The sequence below is a fragment of the Neopelma chrysocephalum genome, unplaced genomic scaffold (genome assembly GCF_003984885.1).
Source record: "Neopelma chrysocephalum unplaced genomic scaffold, ASM398488v2 Primary Assembly neopelma1_26, whole genome shotgun sequence".
NCBI classification, from domain to species: Eukaryota; Metazoa; Chordata; class Aves; order Passeriformes; family Pipridae; genus Neopelma; species Neopelma chrysocephalum.
Genome location: NW_020897695.1, coordinates 18,134,441 through 18,158,449, shown reverse-complemented (window position 1 = coordinate 18,158,449; position 24,009 = coordinate 18,134,441). Strand labels below are relative to the sequence as shown.

Below are 24,009 nucleotides of genomic sequence, written 5' to 3'. Positions count from 1 at the left end.
GACTTTAAATGTCCACCTGGGTTTTGGAAAGCAGACGTTTCAAGATGTGTCAGACTGCTGTGTAATTAAGTAGGTCATTGGTTTCGGTCCATATAGCATTTCAATTCCAGATGTGATCACAGTATAATGAAACACTTTTGAAAAATATCATGCATCTCTAACAATGTTTGTCAGGGGTTTTTTTCAGTAGCTGTCTGTTTTGGGGGGTTTGTTAGACCACTGTTGTTTCTGTGCAGTGGAAACCAGAAGGGGGGAAAGAAGTCGGTTAAAAGTGGTCTCTCAATAACCAGCATAAGTTCATAATAGTGCATTAGCATGTGCCATGGAATTTGTCAAAACTGTTACCTGTTTATATTTTAAACTGGGAGTCAGAAGACAATTTTTCATTTGGGAAGAGGTTACTTTCTTTAATTAGTACTGTAGTTTTAAATCATTGTCCACTTTTGTTAAATTGTTTGGGAAATTTTGAATTCAAATATCTGCAAGATCATATAATTGGCTCATAGATCATCTTCATACCTAAATCCAGATATTTTGCTAATTTACCTATTTATCTTCAGAAATAGTTTGGTGAGTTTTGTAGCAAAATAAACAAAAAACTAACCAAACAAAAAAGAAACAAATCAAAACAAAAACCACAACACTAAAACCAGTTCAGTGGGAGTTTTTTACCTTGAAGATGCTTTTATACATGCTGCATAGGCATATACCTATAAAATTACTTTTAATGTGACAATTTTTTTTATCACAATTTCTTTTCCTGACCTAAATTCTCCCAGAAGGAAAGTAGTAGTAAAAAGTAATATTCTGATTTCAAACTCTAGATACTTCCGGTCAAAGAACTGTTGTTAGATTTCGGTAAGAAAGAATAAAAGACACATTCTAGACTGAGAACACACACTAAAAGTCACACAAAATTAATTAATTTTTAAAGTAGTTGCTTCTATTTGTTCACGATGTTCATACAATTGCTATATGGAACGGTAACAGCCCATTGGCAAAAATCAACTATCGTTGATAACGGTATTGCCATACTATTACCTTTGTCATTGTCTAAAGAGAGGTAAAAAACCCCAAACTAATGATATTTTCCTTGGTTACTTTCCTTCACAAATAAAATTACTCCCTATAGCAATTAGTATTTTTACAAAGCTGCTTACAACAATGGTAGAAAGTATTAATAATGAAATTAAATTATTAAATATCCATTATGGAAAAAAACATATAAATGTTTCATAGCCGTATTTTTGATGTAGCGTTTGCAGGCGCAGTTTCAGTAACTAATGAACACCATTATAACCTGGACATTTAGGTAATTTAAATATGAAGATAATTGGATAATTGCTTGTTCTATTAAATTAACAGGAAAGTACTGTAGAGAAAGAGAAATGTAACTTGAAAACTTTTGATGTTCTTGCAAATGGTAGTTCTCTATGAGCAAAACATTATGATCAATGATGCTTTAGATCATTTCAGTCTGTTTTAACATAACTTCAATGTCTTCCTTGTATATAAAGAAGAGAGGTACTAAGTACAAGATTTATAATGACAGCTTGATTTCCAATCCAAATTCTGTTCTTGTTTCTTAAAATAGGAATGTTTAAACTTTTTGAGGTGTTTAGAGGGATGTCCCTAGTAACTATGTTATTTAAAGGCACTTTTTTGTTTGGTTGAGGGTAGGGGCTTTGCTTACTTTAGAATATTGTTTCATATTGTTAGGGAAAATAACTCTGAATCCTTCTATGAGAGTTTTTTATTCAGTTCTCCTGCTTCCTATTTAGAAGTCATCATACTTGACTAATATAAAAAGTAGGAACTGAACATACATTTCTCTTGGGGTTTTTTTCTCTTCTAACTTAAGGAGCAGTTTTAACACTACAGTGATGATTTTTTTCAAATTTTGAAAAAAGAAAACTAGTAAAAAATACAGCAAAGAGAGACAACAGTCAATTCTTTTCTGGCTATTGACATTAACAGGGAACTAAGTTGACTTAAAATAGTTTTTGGTCTTAGTATGAGAAAGATGTGTGTGACTGAGAAAGAACATGAAACAGTCAAGTTTTCATACATTTCTGTGTACCAGTGGTACTAGTACACTTTCTTTGGTTTCTAACAGTCAATGTGTGTGAGTTGGTAGAACTGGGGAGAGGCAGGTCATCTCTCATAACCTAATCCTTATTGATAGTAGGAATTAAAGACTTGGAAACTGTCAAATACATGAACCAAACTACTAAAAAAGTAAACCGCTTACTCTCATGTTTTTGCATAAAGCAGACAAAAGCTCTGTTTATTAACATTAGCAAGTATTGAATTTGCCAAGGAAAATGTGGTTTAATTAATCTTTTGTATTCTATTCAGTACAAGGTGATAGGAGATTCCCCAGGTAATTTCTGTCTTCTTTGTGAATCTTGGATCCTCAAGTTCTGCATGGAAGCAAAAAAAGGTAGGGATCAGCTGGGTTGTTCAGGCTGCTGGAAACATGGTATGTGCTGTATTCTTTAGGGGTAGACTGTTATCTAACAACTGGAAACATATGAAATCTTACTGATATGGTACAATCACAACAGGCATATTTTTATATACTTAGTCTGTTGTAAAATTTGTTATGCCTCAGCTGGCATCTGAATTATAGAGGTTTTCTTGTTGGCAAAACAGTGGAGGTAAGATTAAAAGTTGTCTTGTCTATATCATTGCTGCCAGAATATACATATCAACTTGATAGGCTTTTGAATATATTCTCTACATTTTTACAAAACTAAAAGCTTTCTTTTTTAGTTTAATCTGCTTCAATTTTGCATCTGCTCGGTCTTTCAGTGTGTATCTATTAATGCTGTACACTATGGGTGAAACAGAAATGCTTTTATTAAAAGTTATATTCAATAATTGGAAATATATTGCCCAGGTTTTGAAGTACTCAGTTCTGGATCTCATAGGAAAAAGCTGGGCACAGTAATAACAATTATGAGAACTAATTAAAATTGTCCCTGATTTGAGTGAAGAGTTGGACAAGCAGTCATTCCAAGGTTCCTCCATTCCATCCTACGTTGTTATGGGATTCAGTTCTCTGAAAATCCAAAGCAATGGTACCCAAAAATAAAGTTATTGCTATGTAGCCACTCACTGACTCTTGCTTAGTGAGGGTTTTAATGATCAAGCTCTTCATACCTTGCCAGATAAAATCAGAATTTCAGGACATAGTCAGAAAAAAATGGCAAGAAATAAAGGAATTAATCTCCATTAAAAATAGATTTAAAAAAGAAACTTGAAGGACAGATCTTCAGAAAAAATAGATGTTTTGAATAATTTATAATCTCTCAAATATTAAACAGGAGCAGTCGAGCTGTGTCGTCTTTGTGGTTTGAATGTGATTTTATGAGTGCCAGCAGAATTTTCTTTTTTTTAATTTTTGCATAAGCAATTTTTGATCAAGGGGGTGTACTCAGATGCTGCTCTATTAGTGATAAACATCAAGATACCTGAGACTGTCCAGAGAAAAGAAAGTGTGTTGGTATGTGATTCACTTTGCTTCTAAGACATGTCATCTACAAAAACCTTTTTTTTTTAAGTCAGTAGTAGCAAACAAGTTGGAGGTTTCATTTGAACTGCCATTGAATTTTCCATTCCTTATTGAGTTCACATTGTTGCCTATCTGAGCAAAGACTATCAATCAAAACTTCATGAAAGTTAAAGGAGACAAAGCAGTCAACAGCTGTAAGAAAGGACTGCTTTCCTCGCTTAAGTATTATGACACAGTTTGTGGATCAAGTGGACTATCCAATCAGCAGATTGTCTAATTTTCCTGAGTGGCAGAGAATTGAGTGTGTGCTGCATGAACCTTAGATCACTGGCAGAGCACAAAGGCAGGAATCTTTGCAGGAAATAATAAAATCATTGGTACAGAGCATATCTCAGAAAGGTCCCAAAAGATAAGCTAGATGAATTGAGGGGACAGTAAATCTCCCTTTCAGTGTTTGTCAGAAGGTTTTAAGTTGAGCTCCTGTCTCTGTCTCTGAGAGGAGAGATAATAACAGAAGTAGTGTGAGATTCATGATCTAAGAAGATGGTAAGAATTTCGTGAACTCATAACAGCTGATGACCCAGACTAAGCATTTAAGGTCACTATTGTACTTAGAGGTTAAAACCTTATAAAGTAAAAAACAAACAAGGCATGAAAAGTCATTCAGAGCTACAAGTTCTGGAATCTTATTTTTCCGTCCCTCTCAATGGGTATATTGTTTGCTTACTTTATTGTTTTATTTATTTTTCATTTTTATTTACTTTTTTTTTTTTTAGTGGTTGTTTGTTTTTTTTTTACTAAAAGCAAGCACTAATTCATTGAGGTTTATCCTTCTGGGTAGGAGATCTGAAGGGCAAGTAAAATTTTAATGCTGCAATCCTAGGTAACTTCCTGGTTTATCTTTAGAGTTGATAATTATTTTCCCAATCATGTGGTAATACTACTGACTTCAATTGTTTCCTTGTAGATTAATAGGGAATAATTATTGTTTTCCTTAATTTTTATCTTTTCTTCTGTGCTGCAGTAGCATAAGAAGCATAACTAGAGTTTTCAAATGTGGCCTTAAACAGTAATTCTAAGATGTTGTGTGTGTGAGCACAAGAAATACTTAATGCATCACTAATGAGAAGTGCTAAGAACTTACATGAAGGAGGAAATTTAAAAAGTGCTATCATTTTTTTTATTTCTTTAATTTAGTGGCAAAATACATTTTGACTATTGATATGTTACTTCACTCCAATAAATATGGAGTATACCCTATGTCCAGTAAGAACTTCACATAAAAAGCCTCCTCTAAAATGAAATGTTATGGAATGGATGAAAATAAAGCTTCATTTTCCTAAGCCATTGCTTAACTTTGTGTACCAGAATTAAGTACTTTAAAATAAGATATGCTTGAACACCTGATTTGAAATTAGGTGCCATGTACCAAGGCCTGATACCTTGATGCAGACAGAAGCAGAACAATGTAGACTAGTAAGGATGACAGTGCTGGTTTGGTTTTTTTGAGGGGAGAGGTGTTGTTGTTGCTTTCTTTTTTTTTTTTTTTTTAGAAGACTGATGCAAAAGAGCTTTTAGTTAACCAAATATTCTGTACAGTCATAGTCACTTAAAATTGGGCAGTGAATAGAAAATAGTTATATAATAGGGTGTTATCCTTCAGGAACAAACTGCTCCAACATGGATCCACCATGGGGTCACAAGTCCTGACAACAAACCTGTTTCTGCATGGACTTCTCTCTCCAGGGTCCACAGGTTCTGCCAGGAGCCTTCTCCAGTGTGGGTTTCTCACAAGGTCACGGCCTCTTTTAGGCATCCACCGGCTTTAGCGCAGGGTCCTCCATGGGCTGCAGGTGGATATCTGCTCCACCATGGACCTCCATGGGCTGCAGGGGGACACCCTGCCTCACCATGGTCTGCACCTAAAGCTGCAGGATAATCTCTGATCTGGCACTTGGAGCACCTACTCTCCCTCGTTCTTCACTCACCTTGGTGTCTCCAGAGTTATTTCTCTCACTTATTCTCACGCCTCTCTTCTCTGGCTTCAATTGTTTCTGCACAGTAACTTTTTGTCCATCTTAAATACATTATCTCAGAGGTGCTATCACTGTTGCTGACAATAAAAAATAAATCAATAATTGATTTATAGTGTTTTGGAAGAATACTTCCATTGAGAGAGTGTTTTTGAATAATCACTTGAATTTCAGAGTAATTCTTATATGTGTATATAAAAATACATTTAGAATAATTGTAGGATGACTATTCTTTTTCCTTCTTCATAATTTAATACAAAATAAATGTATAAAATGCACATACATTAATATAAAGATAACAGTGTGTACTTTAAACTTGAATTGTAATTCTCAAAGTCATTTTTTTCTGGACTGCAAAAATCCTCCCCAGACTACACCTCTCACACATTTTACTTAGTTTGCAGCTAGTTAATTTTCATCCATGGTAGATATAATCTCCTTGGTTGAAACCATCTGCCATTTGAGTAAAGATTATTTTACATTTATTTGTATTTCTCTTTCAGTTAGATACAGTGTTCTCTACTTCCTTGGTTTGGGAAAGTAGTTCGTTTTAGGGGTTGAGTATTTAGGTTGTAGTCACTGAAGCCCCGAACTTTGAAACAGTTATTTTATTTTAATTTTTTTTTTGTCCTGGGCCAAATGGCATAATGTTTATCCTCAATTGGTACATTATTGCAATAAGTAATGTTTTAAGAAGGGTCACCTTTTTATCTACTTTAATCTCTGGAGTGCTACATAATGGCAGACTTTTTGTATGGTTGAGCATATTGTCTGTTCTAACTTCTGTATTTGTGTCTGAAGAGGCTTCTCTTGCACTGTGCTTTCATGTTCAAATATCATCTTAATATTCTCTATTTGCTACGTGTCAGTGAGCTATAAATCAGGCTTCAGATCACATGGTTCTGTAAGTTGTAAATCTTCTAATAAAGATCAGTCAGAAATTAATTTAGAATTCTGAAACTGTCTGCAGTGGTGTGCTAGGAAAATAAGAATGGTTTATGTTAAAGAATGTGATAATTTGTAATATACAAAAAAAAAGAAAGAAGGAAAGAGAAAGAGAAAGAAAGAGAAAGAAAGAAGGAAGGAAAGAGAAGGAAGGAAGGAAAGAAAGAACGAAAGATTTTTTTTAATTATTTTTTTACTGTTATTGGCATTATAACCAGGATCATAGCTACCTGACCTTTCCTATAGCTTTTATCTCTTCCCACCTGAGACAACTCAATGAGCTCTGACATTTGCCAAGCTGCAAAAAGTCCTTAGGAAGTTTACTGTCTGTCTTTTGGGTGAAGTCACTAAGGCATCTCTCTGTTGTACTGGGTTGTGCCCAGCAAACTGCACAACAGACAAATGTCAAGAGGCTTGAGAATAGCAAAGAAACTGTTGGAGGGACCATGTTATGATGCAAAAATCAGGTCACGCTGAATTTTACATGTGGAGCACAGAAAACCTACAGCCATAGATGTGAGCTAAAATAAAGGATGGTGATTTATTCCTAATATTTTGGGCTTTTTTCTCCAAAGTAGTGTGTTAACTAAATTACTATTTTCACTATAATTTGTAGATAATAAATTTGTGCATATAAATTCAAGATAAGGTGATTGTATTCATTTTACTACTTCTGATAACTCTGAGATAATTACACTAGTATCATTGTTATGTGTAACTTCTCAAGGTCCTGCTTCTGAAGTGATAAGAGCAATTAAGTAATAGAGGTTATGGATGTAATGAAACAACCACCTTTCGTTTGCTCTTGTGCTCTTTTTTTTTAATAACAATTTTTCAATCTCCTGTCCCCTATCCTCAGGGGTGTAATTATAGCAACACTATTCCTCCAGAGTTATATTTACACTCTTATCAAACTCCCCATTTTTTAGTTCTACTTCCCATTTTTTAGTTCTCTATATGGAGATACTGCAACGAAGCTATAAATAGCACTTTATACAAAGTGATGTCCTTTTCTCACATTTTCATTAGAAGAAGTTACTATTTTTGGTCAGGTGTTTTCTTTCTGTAATAAAGTTCATTAGTGCTGAGATCATCAAGAATTTTTTCAGTGAGGGGAAAATTCTGACCTATGACTTTAGTTCTACTTTATTTACATAATCATTGAAAAATTCTGGAAGTTTTTGCCCATCTCCTCTGAGCATTCTTCTGGTTTAGGGGTTTACTGCTCAGTCACAAGTTTGTAATTTCTTTTGATTGTGATTCTGATTTCCCATGCATTCAAACCTATAGCTCCATGGCTTAGCATACTAGCATTTCCCACCTCTTTATTATTAATGGGTTTCTTTGTTTGCTTGTTGATTTCTAAACACATAATTTTACAATATTTATTTAGTGATACATTCCTATTGAGCTAACTGTCTAGGTTGAAAACTTATTTCTTTCTCCTGAAAGCTGCCATGGAAAAATTTGTTATCCTAAGTAAAAGACAACATTCCTACTCTTTTTTTTTATTTAATATTGATTAAAAGAATAGTATGTTTTATTCACTAATAAAAATACTTATATGAAACAAAAAATTATTAGACTTTCAGCTGCTTAGGTAAAATTTTGCAGGGGTGATTTCAATTTGTTTGTAATTAGTATGATGTTTAGGTTTTATGCTACACGTTTATAACTCCTATTGCCAAAGTTTATACTGCTATAGAGCAGACTTAGCTCTAAATTAGCTGGTTTGAATACTGATAACAGTGTAACTATGGCAAAATTATGTTCCTGATAAGATAGGGGGATCAGCATTTGTGGATCCTAAAAAGATTTTGTAGCTTTCACTGAACTTTCTGCTGGTCACAGCGAGTTTCGTTACCTTGTTACCTCTGTGAAAATAAAGAATGTCTTTAGACAGCTGCAAATTACCCTTGCTGGAATGCAACAGAGGTCTGATATGTTTATTAGGTGTCTGTGTTATGAGCAAAATATTTGTTTAAACTTTAATATATACTTTAGATATACATCTTAAATATATATTTCCAACTTATGATACCAATTTCCTTATAGTGATGGCTTCTACTGGGATAATGTAGAAAGGATAACCAAAGATTATTATACTGTTGGTCAGTGCCAGCACTAATGGCCGATTTGACAGCTAATGAACCAATATGATGTTGAAAGTCCATAATGTTCCAGTGAGCCAGTCATTAAATGCAGTAATGATAGTTTTTTAAAGGGATTATTACTGTTCTAAACTATATTTAGTGATTTGTAGCAGACATTTCCTTCTTGATATTTGCATTATAGAATAAAATCGTAGAATCATTTAGGTTGGAAAAGACCGTTAAGATCATAGAGTCAAAACATTAACTTGGCATTGCCAAGTCTACCACTAAGCCATGTCCCTATGCACCACATTTTGTGTCTTTTGAACACACCCAGGGATGGTGACTAAACCACTTCCCTCAGCAGTCTGTTCCAGTGCTTGGAAATACTTTCAGTGAAGAAATTCCCTAATACCCAGTATAAACATCCCCTGACACAGCTTCAGGCCATTTTCTCTTGTCCCATCACTTGTTACTTGGGAGAAGTGACTGACCCCACCTCACTACAACCTCATTTCAGGTACTTATAGCGAGTGATAAGGTCCCGTCTAAGCCTCCTTTTCTCCAGGCTAAACAACCCCAGCTGCCACAGCCTTTCCTCATCAGACTTGTTCTCCAGACCCTTCAGCAGCTTAGTTGACCTTCTCTGAACATGGTCCAGCATCTCAATGTCTTTCATGTAGTAAGGGACCCAAAACTGGACACAGTACTCGAGGTGCAGTCCCACCAGTGCCAAGTACAGGGGGGCCAATCACTGCCCAGGTCCTGCTGGCCACACTATTTCTGATACAGGCCGGGATTTCATTGGCCTTCTTGGTCACCTGGGCACACTGCTGGCTCATGTTCAATCTGCTGTCAACCAGATCCCCCAGATCCTTTTACTCCAGGCAGCTTTCCAGCCACTCTTCCCCAAGCCTGTAGCATTGCATGGGCAATGGTTCTTTCCTAAGTCCAAGACCCAGAACTTTTCCTTGTTGAACCTCGTGCCATTGGCCTCAGTCCATGAATCCAACCTGTCCAGATCCCTTTGTAGACCCTTCCTACCCTCCAGCAGATCAACACCCCTGCCCAACATGGTGTCATCAGCAAACTTCCTGAGGAAACTTTCCCCTCTCCAAATCACGGATAAAGATACTAAACAGAAACAGCCCCAATACTGGGGCACACCATTTGTGACCAGTTGCCAACTGGATTTGACTCCATCCATCACCACTCTCTGGGCTTGGCCATTTAGCCAGTTTTCTACCCAGGAAACAGTATACCCATCCAGGCTGTGAGCAGATGGTTTATCCAGGAGAATGCTGTGGGAAAGAATGTCAAAAGCTTTACTAAGTTCCAGGGAGACAACATCCACAGCTTTTTCCTCATTCACTAAGCAGGTCACCCTGTCATAGAAGGAGATAAGCTTAGCCAACCAATTATGAGGCAACTAATTCAGAAATTCTGTAATACATGTGTGTTCAGCAAGCAAATTTCTACCAGTTATAAAGCCATGCATACTGGGGTAGACTAGGTTAGTAGTTGTTATCAACTGAGCAAACAGAATACTTACCATACTTTTCCCACTGATATATTGACTTTTATTTTTATTTCTTTATATTGATGGCCACAGAGTGTTATGATCCGTTTTTACACTGCTTAATGTCAGTTTAAAAGAAGTTGTGAATTATATTTGAGAATATGAAAAGGGGAGTCTAGCAGCAGAGGTTTGATAATCCTGCAGACTGAACTGCTACTTTCACCTTCATGCTGACCTCAAGTAACAATTTATTACATTCCTGGAGGATTAGGCTGAAAGCACAAAAAGCTTAAAATCAATCCATGACTGAAAAGAAATTCAGACTAACTCTTTATCTCCCTACAAAGCTATATTCATTCACTGTCTCCAATCCTGTTTTCACTCGTTTTATCAGGAAAAGAACTTCAGAGAAGTAATTCCTGGTAGCCGAAATACCAATCTACAGATTAGTTAACCCTCTTTTCCTTCAGTAGACTCATTCTCTTACTTAATACTTAAAGTTGAGTAACGGTTGTTATCCTTCAGTCAAATGGAAAGTTTTATCTTTATGTTTTAGAAGACTGACAATCTCTTGACCTTATCTTCAGTACAAAAAGGTGTCATCCTAAAACACGTCTGTAACATTAAGCCAGCTAATTTAACACTGACCAGAATTTTGTGATCATTAGAGATGAGGATAGGCTACATCAGTCAAAGTTAATCTGAACTTGGACAAGAGTTTTGTCGTCATTCAGCTCACCTAGTGTAAAATGTTCTACGTCTAAGTCAGGCTCATGATCATGGTCAGACTTGTGATAGCTTGCTTGATTCTTCACAGCTTGCCTGACATAATAAAATTCTGTAGTAAGGCAAAAGGCTCAATAGTTTTGTCTTTCCTTGGGCAGGTCTCTTGATTTCAGTATTGTGATTTCTATATCTTTAAATCAGTCTCAATCTAATAACAAAAATATTTTTTATTTCCGTTTATCCTTCTATAGGTTTTTCAAAATTCCTGTCTCCTACATATGTTACATATTTATTTGACTACCATTCATTGCAGCAACAAAGCATTCTACCATAATTAGCTAATGCACATTCTTACAATTGGAGAAACTGGGGCAGAGAAATCTAGGGCCTAGATTGTCAAAAGTATTTAGTGGCCTTATTCTCATTGGTTCAATACCCAGAAGTGACTGTAAAGGAGTGACATATATAATTTTTTATAAAAGTCTGGGCCAAGTAATTCAAACAAGAGAACGCAGGAAGTGCCTTTAGCCTTGAGGACCAGGCATTTCTTTTACGAATAGACTCATTCGCTTACTAATACTTAAAACTGGCACAGTTGTTATCCTTCAGTTAAATGGAAAATTTTTATCTTTGTGTTTTAGAAAACTGGGAATTTTTTGATAAAACATCTTAATTTTAAAATATTTCAAAAGGCTTCATTCAACTTAGAACTATGAAACATCTTGAGATATAAAATAAAAGCCTGGATGACTACAGATTTAATGGCTGACTAAAATGGTTCCATCACTCCATTACGATGAAGCATCCATTTTAAATACTGAGGAAACTCAATGTTAGTAGAGTTCTTGAAAGGTTACTGCATAAAGGCTTTGCAATGAATTTTTTCACCTCAAGGTTAAGTGTGCGTAATTTGTCAAGTTTATGTTTTGTCATTCCTGATTTTATTTAAAAGATAGGGTTAACTGCCCTTTATGCACTTGTGTCTTGAGATACACAACCCTAAACATAATTCCAAAACGTTCTTCATTTACCCATCACACATCAAAAAATGTGTGTCTCATCTCTTAAATAAAATATTCATAACAATATAAATCATATAAATTATAGAAGCATACATAAAACAAATGTTAAGAAGGATAGCCTTTGGGTTTTGAAGTATCACAAGAAGCCGAGAAATGGGAAGTCAAGATTTTAAACTGTAGAGGAAGCAAGAGGGAAGTAGATATCTATTAACCAAGTAATAATGCAAATTTAACCTGTTGTGAAACTGGTTTAGGTCAGTTTAGGGAGAATCTAAATGAGATGGAATTAAAACAATATATAAAAGTAAGAACCAGAAGGGTATATATAATATGAAAATGTGCTGTGTATGTGTGATTGAGAGAGAAAGGGGGAGAGAGAGAGTTTCGTTTGGCAAAAGAGTTGAGAATAACCTAATACTTCAATTTCTACCACTTTGTAATTTTTTGTATTTCAAAATTGGTCACTATAGGAGAGTTTTAATCATTCCACCATTGGAAGAGTGTTGATTGTGTCTGTGAAGTTTAGGGGGGTTGATTCTCTTTGGATTTGTATGTTTTTAAGCATAGTTACCCAAAGGCTTCCCTTATCTGTGTGACTTTTGAAAAACTTATCCAACTGATGAGATAAATATTTAGATTTAAGGGTCCTAGCAGATTTTTTCCCAGTTTCTCACACAGCACTAGTGAATGGAATATAAAGTTGTTGCATGTCTTGCAGCCTTTCAGCTTCATAAGCACCATAAGTTTACTCAGTCAATAAGTAGGTGGGTTAAATACAGCATAGAGGACAGGCATCTTTACCTCATTAATATAACATAACCATGTTTTTAATTTTAGCATGGTGAAAAATTAATTTTATGTACCCATTTTTTGTAACTGAAAATGAGATCCAGTTTAGATGTCTGTACTCATATTCACCTAGAGACCACAGACCTTTTGTCTGTGGCTGGCCAAGTTTCTATATAGGTTATGTCCTCCTATGGTTATCAACGTTTATGAAACCTGAGCTCTGAGGTAATGTATCGAACTGAGGTCTTATTCCTGGGAAAAGTACACTTTACTTAGGATTCACAGTAAATAAAATCTTCAAGTTTTGAAACACTGTCACAAAACAGTATTTTCTGCACTACAAACTGGATTAATTAGTGACCATTTTAGTTACCAAGTCAAGCTGTGTGTTCCCTGTATGTCTGCAAATTAGACAGGAAAATATTAGAAGGATGAGATATGAAGGCAGTTTAATTTTACGTTGTACCATCAAAAGGCTTGTAGTTTCCTGATAACACCACAAGGAGCTTAGTAAGAGTTACTCATGAGCATATATTGTCCATGAAATATTGACTATATAAAATATCAATTATATAAAATACAGAAACCAGCCACATTCTTTCAACACATGGCATTTGAAATATCACTGTATGTATTTATTTCAATATGAAAGTTTGTATCATCCAAGTCAGAGACTAAAATTTGCAGTTTACCTAAATCTAGCATCATGTGTGACCAGTCTCATTATTTTAAAGATGAAGGGCAGCTTTTCTTTCTGTCATTTCTCTGGAGCTAGATTTACCTACACATATGGAGGTAGACTAATGTTGCTACAGTACTGCTACTGACTGCAGTTCCCCATGAGATCTAGGCAACTAGGAAAAACAGCAGATGTTACCTCTCTACTAATAGGTCATTTACTTAGGATAAGTGGGAGGGGAGTCAGGAAAAAAGTGGACTATAAAAAGTCAAATCCATGAGAACTCTCTAAGCTTTTTTGGCTTGGAAATCATATGTGTGTAACTAAGAACAGTATTTGTTTGGTGGAATGCAGGTTTATAGCTATATAGATATATACAACTATTTTCTCCTGAAAGCTACTGCATACTAAACAATTGTTTGTACTAAGTGTGTATCTTTAAATCCATCTTGTGAGAAGTGCTAAGCTTTCAGCAAGTCTATAAGACCCCAGTAAACACACTACTTCTGTCAGTAGCTTTGAAGGGATTGGAAACAGTATAATTAACCTCTTAAAAATAGACTATTTTAGCCTAGGTGGGTGTTAAGGGAAAGAGATTGAATTACATCAGTGTAAAAGAATATTTGCAGTTATGTGACATTATTATTATACTTTTTTCTCAAAACAGTTGAAGAAATTATTATTTTGGTGGCTTATTGTTGCAGTTGCAATACAGGCCTCAATATATTGTAATAGTAGAGGCATAAAGTTTTCTCAGTCAATAAAACAGCATTTTTCATATTCTTTTGGGAAAAAAGTAGACTTCAGGAAATATCTCTGACAGTGTTGAAGTACCTGTGTTTTCAAACAGCCTGCAGTATACTTTTTAAATTAGTAGGAATAAAACTCAGTGCCCAGCAGAGCCTTCTTGAATTCTAATAGCTTCAGAAAATGCTTCCTGGTGGAACGGAGAAAGCCTGTCTTAACTGCTACTGGCTCTACATGCCTTTGTGGGAGGTGGGAATGTTCTCTCTCTTGTTGAACTGGAAACAGAGAATGAACCCCATTTTTTGTAAGGTATTTTCATTCTTTGTACTGAATGAGTAATTTCCTTTTATTTGTGTTTCCACTTTGCAACAAGATTTCCGGTGGATTGTTATGTTGGCATATGTGATAATATACCACTTCAGATGAGACTATTTAAGGTTTTCTATCATTTTGAAGACAGAATGCAGGACAAGTTCACCAGTACAATTCAGCAGATTTTTGCTAGCATGTTGGCACAAAGCAGCCATGAACCTGACTCAACAGACTAGTTAAATTGGTTTTACGGCCTCTTTGTGCTGTGGGAATATTGCAAAACAGCTGGAGTGTGTTGCTGATGTATCTGGTCCTAAATTGCTTGCATGGTATGAAATAGGGTTGTACAACTGTCCCATGGAGATTCTTCTCAAAACTGCATTCATCTAGTGACACTGTGCCAGCAAAGTTGTGCTTTTAATGAAGGCACATTGTATGTTCCTCATTAGGGAGCTTTCATGTTAGTTGACCTGATGTACCTCAAAAGCATCATTTATCTCATTTCAGTTAAAAGGACAACTGCCTAAGACATCAGATGCATCTGTACAAGTATAGTACTGATCCCACATATACTTTCAAAGTGAAGTTCCTACATGCTGGTTAACATCATGAAACCATTCTATAGCACACATTTAATGCCTTTTGAATTAAGTGAAGCAGAAAGCTATACCCTGATAGTAGCCTTACTGCATCCCAACAATTAGGTAAGGGACTAGTCCATGCTACTGTACGCCCAAGAGCAATCTATGGGCGGCAGGAGTTCAGGAAACACATGCAGATGATCAATATGATCAGGCGTTATTCAATTTATTATTTAAATGAGTTAACTTCTATACAATTTAGTTTTTTCCGGGTACGTGATTACAACAAGGTGATTGGATAGCTCAGTCTGTGCACACGTCTCATGCCCTCAGTTCATTGGTTCCAAGGCTCTGTCCACGTGGCCTGACATCATTCATGCCACGCAAAGTCCCTCCTATCAATCCGCCCTTAGGGACTTTCCCAAGATTTTCCAGGTGTCCATTTATCTCCAAAACTTTCAAGTTTCCCAAAACTTTCAACTATAAACACACGATTTTCTCATACCTTATAACTATAAACATACAGTATTCACACAGCTAACAACTATAAACTCACATAGTTTCACACAGTTTGTAAGTATAAACACAGAGTTTTCACACAGCTTGCAACCTCCAAAGTTATGTCAAGCAAGGCCTAGTGCTTCTTAAAAATATGGATTGTTCATAATGTGTCCATTTTCCTGCAAATACTCTACAGCAATCCTAATTTTCCTGAAATTAATCAATTTCTTGCCATAATTTCTGGATGCTTGAGGTAGGGTTCTAGGCCTTTATGGAACCCAAGTTGAATTCCTTCCCTTATATAATATCACAACCAGTTTATAATAGATTTTCCTGAAGTTTTCTCTTGCAACTGATCTTTTTTAACAATTGTATTGTAACAACATATTCTATCTTCAACTGCTCACTACAAGGATTGCTTGTATGTTCTATGGATCTAGAATTCTCAGAGTCTGCACACACACACTCTCTCCCCTCCCCACAAAGAATTGTGAGTTGAGGCTTCAGACTACTGGGTAATTTTCTATATATTGAGTCAACAGATAACACTGCCTTTAACACAGCAATGTCAATGTAAAGCCAGCGCAGGGACTATGTTCACGTAGGTAACTCTCAAGCAACTTCATACTTCGTGGCTGTCAGGACAAACCTTTTATGTGTCATGTTTCCCAAACACTACTGAGTGTCATGCACTCAAGGCACACATTTGTGACAGATGAGCTATTTACCTCCTGCTTCCTAATGCAGTGCTTCCACTTAGTTTTGACTTTCATCTCGTATTTGAGGGGAGGTTGAGCCAGAGATGAGCTGTCCTGCTGTAGGAAAAAGATGAGCTTTCCCAGCTCAACATTAGAAGAAAAAGCAATGCTGAAGATTAATTGAATCAATTAGAGGAAAATACAATATGCTGACTTAAGTCCATAAACAATTGGTTTACTATTGTTGCCCTATGTACTTATATTTTAATTACCCTCAGCTCAATTCAGCATAAATCTTCAAGCACTGCACATTATGAAATGCTAATTAGTAAATGGGTGTTACACTGAACATTGGCTTCAGTTTACAAACTAATTGAAGATTTTATTCCTGTCAATTTTATTGCAGCAATTCAATCTTGAGTTGAGGACAATGTAAATTTCATTAACAAGGTCCAAATCCTCCACCGCAAAAGTCACATTGTTTAGGCCAGATGGAGATGGTATTAAGAACATAAAACAACTGTTATATTATCAAATTATAGAATCATTTGATGGTTTGGGTTAGAAGGGGACCTTGAAGATCATCTAGTCCACCCCCCTGCCACGGGCAGTGACACTTTCAACTAGGCCAGGTTGCTCAGAGCCCCATCTCTGGGGCCCCATGCCCTCCAGGAATGGGGCATCCACAACTTCCCTGGGCAATGTGTTACAATGACCCATCACCCTCACAGAAAAGAATTTTCCCTAATATCTGGTCGAAACCTACTCTCTTTCAATTTAAACCCATTCTCCCTTGTCCTGTCACTACTTGCCCTTGTAAATAATCTTGCCCTTGGTGAGGCCAACTAATACCCATACCTATACTCACTAATGTATTGGTAGTAACATGTAAGGTTTTTTTAATTAATATAATGAAATCTAGGAACTGGTCATTCATAGGATTCCACTATTGTAACAATACCAACTGTCAGCATGAACTAACAGTGTGTGGCTGAAAGACCTATGCAGAAACAAAAGAGCTGCATCTCTGCTCACAGATCCAACATACCTCTTGATTATCTGGAGCACTATTGCCTACATAGTTACACAACATGGAAAGTCTCTGGCATGTCTTAAGCCTGAGCTAGCTCATGTTTTCCCAGACAATTTAGGAACATGATTTAGTAGGAAGGGAGTCATAGATGGTTCCCAAAAGGCTTGAGTGGTGTGAAGATACAGTGGTTTGAGTGAAAATAAATAAGTCAATTTTTAATGTTTTCACAGACTCTGTAACTGTAGCAAGATCTTCCATGTGTTCGTTATATGTCATTAAGTAATGGATTCTTACAATTGAGAGGTGTCACACAGATTTTGTGAATTTATAGAGCCAAGTGATGTTACATCTATGAAGCACAGTCCATTTTGCTAGCAAAATTAATACTTAAATCTGTTTTTGGTGCTACTGTGAGTTCATATTCTGTCTGAACTTAGGAGATAAAATTTATGCTGAAAAACTTCTATTCTGAAACTTTAAACATAAAACCAAATCTGAATAATTTACCATTGCAGAAGGAAAAAAAATATTTTTAATCTGGAGTGACTTTTTGATCAAATTATGTTTTTTAGCTTATCCTGTATGTAGTTTACAGAAATTCACAGATGGTTGTTCATTACATGGCTAAGTACTGATTTATAATAGCATATTTTTAAAGATAGACCAAGGAGCAGGAGCAATTGTGGATAATTCATGAGAAGCAAAGCACGTAGCAAATCAGGAACCACAGTTAAAGTTACCTTTCTCAGCTTGAAAACCTAGCTAGTATCAAAACCCAAAGAGATCTGTCAGTAGAGAGATGTTGAGGAACATTAGCCTCAGTTGCTATGCTATAAGCATATTTACTCCCATTAACATCATTTATTTTTATATTAAGCAGGAACTTTTTAAATGGCATTCACTAGCTTTTGTTTGTTTTTCAATTAAACAAATTGGTTGACTGCTTAACACCTATCTGAGACACATACATAATTTATGGTGAGTTTTCAAAGTGCTTGTGTTTATTTTGGTGTTACAGAAGGACTCTCAAGACTATTGTTTAAAAAGATAACTTCCAGGCAAATACAGTCATTCTAACCATCCCTAAGTTTTGCAGGATCTTCATTTCTAAATCAGCATGCAAGTGAAATATTACAAAGCGCTGGCAGTAAGGAAGTGCAAACTTGATTATTTCTTATTTTTTAAAACCCTATGATGTAATTTGTTTTTCTAAACCTATACTTAGGAGCTTAGCACTGAGCTCTTACTTTAAAAGGAAAATAATTAATTTTAATGCCTGTTTCAATTAATTAGAAATTAATATAATTATTATATAGTTATACTTTATACTTATATACTATATTATATCATTATATAATTAAACCATTGTCTTTATATGATCTGAATGCTTTTGCTTCACCAACTGTGCATGTAACTATTTTCTCAAAACCGCAAATTAATTTTAAAGGTATTCTTCACAGAAGATATCTGCATTATTGCTCTTTCATATGTAATATCTTAACACTCCACTCTAAAAAGACATACACACTTATTATATATCATACAATAATGTCATTATTAATTTATTTAATTATTTTAATATCTAATATATATTTATTCAGATGAGCACAGGTGAACATAGACAAAATGTCTAGCAGGAGAAACTTGATTGCATTACATATCTGCTTGAAAATTAGGTGCAGTATAAAAGTTAGTACATTTTCTGCTGATCCCAGTCAAGTTTCTGTGGAATAGTTAAAGTCCAAAAGAGTTCACAGTTAAAAAATAGGTTATCTATTCATTGGCAAGTCTTGTTGAATTCAAAATTCAACAACCTTGTAAAGGTTAAGGAGCTGAAGGAAGAAATCTACTATATTATTAGCTACCTAATTCTGTCTAGGAAATGTGCGGCCATTGGCAAAATTTTGCAGTTCACTTATGTAAGCTAACATACACATTCAAGAAAGCAAGTCTCAGTGTGATAGTAAAACTGAACTTTCCATTTGTTTGGATGGATTGTGGGTTTTTTTCTTGTTAAAGCATGAGTCTGAACCTCCACTCACCTGGAGTTTGTTAGTATTTGGAACTGAAGTTTGCTTCAAGCCTGAAAATAATTATGTTGGCCAAATCATTGCTGTGGATCTATTAAAATTTCTGTAATACTTTAAGCAAAATAATTTTTCTTGTGCGTGTACAACCTCTTTGCTATCAGATTGTTTCTAAAATACGAGGGAGGAAGATAGTCTTCATTGTAGTAATAAAGGCTGCAAAAAGATTAGACATGGATTAGTTATATAGAAATCCCTTTTCAAACAATATTTATGTGAATAACATGTTAATACTTTTACTAGTTAATAATAATAGGTTTTGAGTCTCCAAAGATGCCCATGGTTATTTTGAACTCATGGAAAACAAACATTCAATTATAAAACAGATCAAAACAAAAATAACATAGACCATTATCTGTATAAGGTCCAGATTGTCTTGTATTCACTGACTGTGCAAGTAACTATATTTTCTCAAAACGACAAATTATTTTTAAATGCATTCTTCTCAGAAGGTAATGTTATTATTGCTCTTTCATATCCAACATGTTAACACTCCACTCTAAAAAGTACATACAGTTAAATTTTAAACAACCAACTGTTGTACATATATGTTGTATTTAAGAGTGATGTAATATTTGATTTATTTTTCCATTGAAAAATCATCTTATAAATGCCTATTACACAGAAATAAGTCAATGATGTTTACAGGGGAAATGTTAAATCCATTACACATGACAAAAGACGATGTGAATGATCCTTCAAAATCCTGTTTGCTGATCCAAACATGATGTCATTTAATTTTCCGTAAGAGCATAAGAAACCAGCTGAAAAATAATGGTTAGAAAAATTAAATGGGCCATTTTGCCTATTTCCGCCCCTAATTCCACAGTCCATTTTCAGAATAATTTTGACTCACAGATGGAAGGCACTGCTGATTTCCCTTTAGTCAGCTTTCTCTGAGGTAGACCTCTACCAGACTTCAGCTTGCAGGAGCTGGGATAAAAATGAGCTGAATCATCCCACCAATTACAAGAAGTTGTTTCACTTCTTGAGTCCACTATAATGGACCTTGTTTCTGGGAAAAAACTTCTTGTCATTTACCTGTCAGGAATCTGTACTGACAAACTGTTCACATACAGTCCATACAGCGCATGTAGATACAGGAGACTTCCAGTATTACCATGAGGCACACCACATAAGCATAAATTTCTGTAGCTGAAAATATTTAATAAGGGGAAAAAGACTAAGCAAGTACATACATAAACAGATTTCTTCCCAAAAGCCTAGTCAAGAATGCTGGCTAATAACAGAATATTAGTAGTAGCGTTTTCATTCTAAATAATAAGTAATTAGCCAACCACATTAAACAATAATGAGAGCCAGTAATCATTTTTTTATCAGCAAAATTAGCCTGGGCTCATTTTAAAACAACAGTTAATAGAAACAGCTTAATGAATATGTAAAAGGTGAAAGTTATGCACAGAATCAAATTTTCTCTGCAAACCAAAGATAATTACTGTATCTCAACTGTTATACATGAATTTCCATAGAACAGTTCTTTCCCCACTTCTCATTCTTCTGCATGCATAAATTATGGCAGTCTTCTGTTGGTGTCTCCAAAGGACTCAGTTTTATATGCAGAATGAAATAAATTACTGATCGATTTTGATAACGCTCAAGATCTTTGATCTGCGTTTTTGATACAAGATCTTTGAGAAGCCTATCTAAATAATAATAATAAATTAAATAATAAAAAACATTTTTACAAGAGTATGAGGACAAAGTAGGTATCTTCTTTCTCTTTGTAGGAATAAATAATATGTGGTGGTGTAGGCTGGATTTATATAGACACTACAGGCGTCCTGGACTTAGAGTGCACAGAAATAACCTATAACCATGGTTTTTACCATTGAGATAACTCTGTGTCTTGAAACTGGCAATGAAGTGTGATGGAAACTGATTATAGTAGGATTGTAGTGTTCCATTCTTCCAGCAGAATCTTATGGGGGACAGCATGTTATTGAAATTAATAAGCTCACTACTTAGAAATGCCAGCACAGTTTGGAGTGTGAGTGAAAATATGTACATTCTGCTTGTAGGTTAATCTACAAATTTTCATCTCAGAGGATACCAAAGTCTTGGTAAAATGTACTCAGATTGTAGAGCACCACTTGAACCTTCAGTGATAGGAAATGTGGCATTCTGTGTCAAAACTGTACTAGAAGTTGTCAGAAGGAATTGCACTTGTAGCTAAAACACTTTTCAAGAGCATAATTCCCTGAACCAGTTAGGATAGCCAGCATTGGCACTTTGAAGAATTTGTGATTCTCCTTGATAGGAACCAGTGAGCACAACCATGTGTAGGGAAGTATGGGATGGTGTGAGGAAGGGTAAGGCAAAAATGGAACTGAACTTGGCAAGGGATGCAAAGAGTAACAGGAAGGGCTTCTACAGGTATGTTAATGAGAAAACGAAGATCAAAGATGTGTCTTCCCCCTCCCTTCCCCCCCAGCCCTATAAACAACTCTAGAAAACTGATAAAAATGATTAGGAGAAGGCTGAGGTACTCAACAACTTCATTGCCTCAGTCTTTAGTGTCATCTTCTCTTCCCACACCTCTCTAGTAGATGGACAGCAGGACAAGAAACGGGGAAGCAAAGTGCTTACCTGTAACACTCTGGCCCCAGAGCTGCAAGCTCACAGGCTCAGTCAGGAGTTTTACTTTAAAATATATGTATTGAGTTCTTCAATACCTCGAGATAGTGTCAAGAGAATAAGCCGCAGACTTGTTCCCAAGAGGTATTTTTATTGATAATATAGGGAAGAAAATAAGGGAACTTGGCAAAAGTTCAAAAGGGCACCACACAAGCTAGACAAAACGTTCCACCACAATACCAACCCAACACATACTAACCCACAACACTTAAGTTAAAATCCAACCTCGCCAGCTCCAAGCCACCCAAAGCACCAAGAAAGGAGCAAAGAAAGAGAATCAGAGGGAGCAAGAAGAGAGAAGGAGAAAGAGGGAGAGACAGATTATATAGCTACCATTGGAACCTTGTGGAAGCTCTCACACATCCTCATGGCAGGGCTGTGACGTGTGGCAAACATATGTCCTTGGTTTTATCTGCTCTGGTCCCTATGGCAACCCCCCAGGCAGCGCCTCTGACCCACTGGCCACTCTAGGGTTCCAGGCTAGGGTGGAGGCAGTGTCCTCACTGTCCCTGTCAATCTGAGCCTGGCTTAGGCACTCCAGCAGGTGTGTTATAGTTTTCCCAGGCTGTTTGTGACTGACAGGTATTCCGGGGCTTCCCCATGTGGGCTTCAGAGGCCTGTCATGAGGGCTATAATGACACTTCACCTCCGTGAGGTTCGACCCATCCCTTCCACCTGCACACACACACACACACACGCACACACTCCCGAAGTGGTTTCAACCCAACAATTATTAATCTGTGTCTCAGGTTCATGACCATCTGAGGAACCTGAATGTACATAACTCTACGGGACCTGATGTGATGCATCCCAGCATCCTGAGGGAATTTGCTGCTGTGGTTGCCAAGCCACTCTCCATGATATTTGATAAGTCATGGCAGTCAGGTGAAGTCCCAGATGACTGGAAAAAGGGAAACATTGTACTCATCTTTAAAAAGGGTAGAAAGGAGGACCCTGTCAACATACTAGATAATAGAATAGTACAGGTCTTGCCAACCAAAAGCCAAAGTTGATTAAGTCAAATTGTGGCCAGTTAACATATATTAAAGTAGGCAAAGGCTTTCAGCGGAAGTGTTTTTAATATTCTGCGATACACTCTCAGCAGATTCAGTACACCTAAGCCTCCATTCATTTCTACTCAATCATTTGGCATGTTGTCTGAGGACTGATTTAAATCAAGTCTTTAGAGAAGGCTATTAATTTACTCACCTCTGCAATTCTCAGTGCAACTCAGATTTTTCCCAAAGATTACTACAGTTCATTTAATGAATACAGAACTTGACATTGTCAGAATATATTGTACAATCCCTTATTATACTAAATCTTCTAAATTACCTTTTTATTTTGATAAATAAGAAGCCATGAATGACAACATATTTTCAGTATATATGAGCATTTTTATGGAGAAATGTGCAGCATATTACACAATATTAGGGACTTGAATTTCTTCTTCCATTTTCTGAATTTACTTTGCTTTCAACAGCACTGGCCCAGTTCATTACAGTTATGTCAACAGTCAACCTGTGCTAAACAGAAAGTAGGTTTAGAGTTAGGATAATCTCTCTATTGTCAATGATTATAAGACCTTCTTGTGACTTGAATATCATGTACTGATAGTCCTTTCCTCCAATCTGTTTTTTACTGTAACACTAAATTGAAATTACTATAGGAATATTTCATAAATGTGCATTGTATATTACTCAAGTGTACTTTATTAATATTAATTCATAATTTTGGAGGGAAGTAGTTTGTATCTAAGCATGGTCTTCCAGGCAAAAGCAGTGACACAGATCAGGATTACAATTATTTTTTTTTCATTATAGATGGTGTCATCATCAGGCTATGCTAATTTTTTATAGAGTTCAATACAGAATTTGTACCTTTGTTAAAATTACTTTTGTGCACTTCCACTATTACAGTATGTCAGAAATTTGTGAAAGCAGAAAACAAGAAATAAATATAACATTATTTACAGTTTGCACATTATGTAGTACATTTTTATCTTAACACATCTGGGTAGATGCAAGCTGACATGGACTCTAGCTATTGCTCTAGGAAAAGTCTTAACTTTG

General features: G+C 35.8%; 1 protein-coding gene and 1 long non-coding RNA gene across 6 annotated transcripts in view; one reads left to right on the top strand and one right to left on the bottom strand.

Moving 5' to 3' along the window:
• CNTNAP2 (contactin associated protein like 2) overlaps positions 1-24,009 on the top strand; it is a 1,044,217-nt gene that overhangs the window by 781,353 nt on the left and 238,855 nt on the right. The window lies entirely within an intron of this gene.
• LOC113964041 lies at positions 12,774-22,336 on the bottom strand. Of its 4 annotated transcripts, none has more exons than XR_003533034.1 (3): positions 22,271-22,336; positions 20,324-20,437; positions 12,774-12,896 (listed from the first exon to the last, which is right to left on the bottom strand). It is a non-coding gene; the product is annotated as an uncharacterized LOC113964041 (long non-coding RNA). The 4 variants fall into 4 exon arrangements; XR_003533032.1 differs by lacking the exon at positions 12,774-12,896 and adding an exon at positions 19,244-19,438; XR_003533033.1 differs by lacking the exon at positions 12,774-12,896 and adding an exon at positions 20,099-20,189.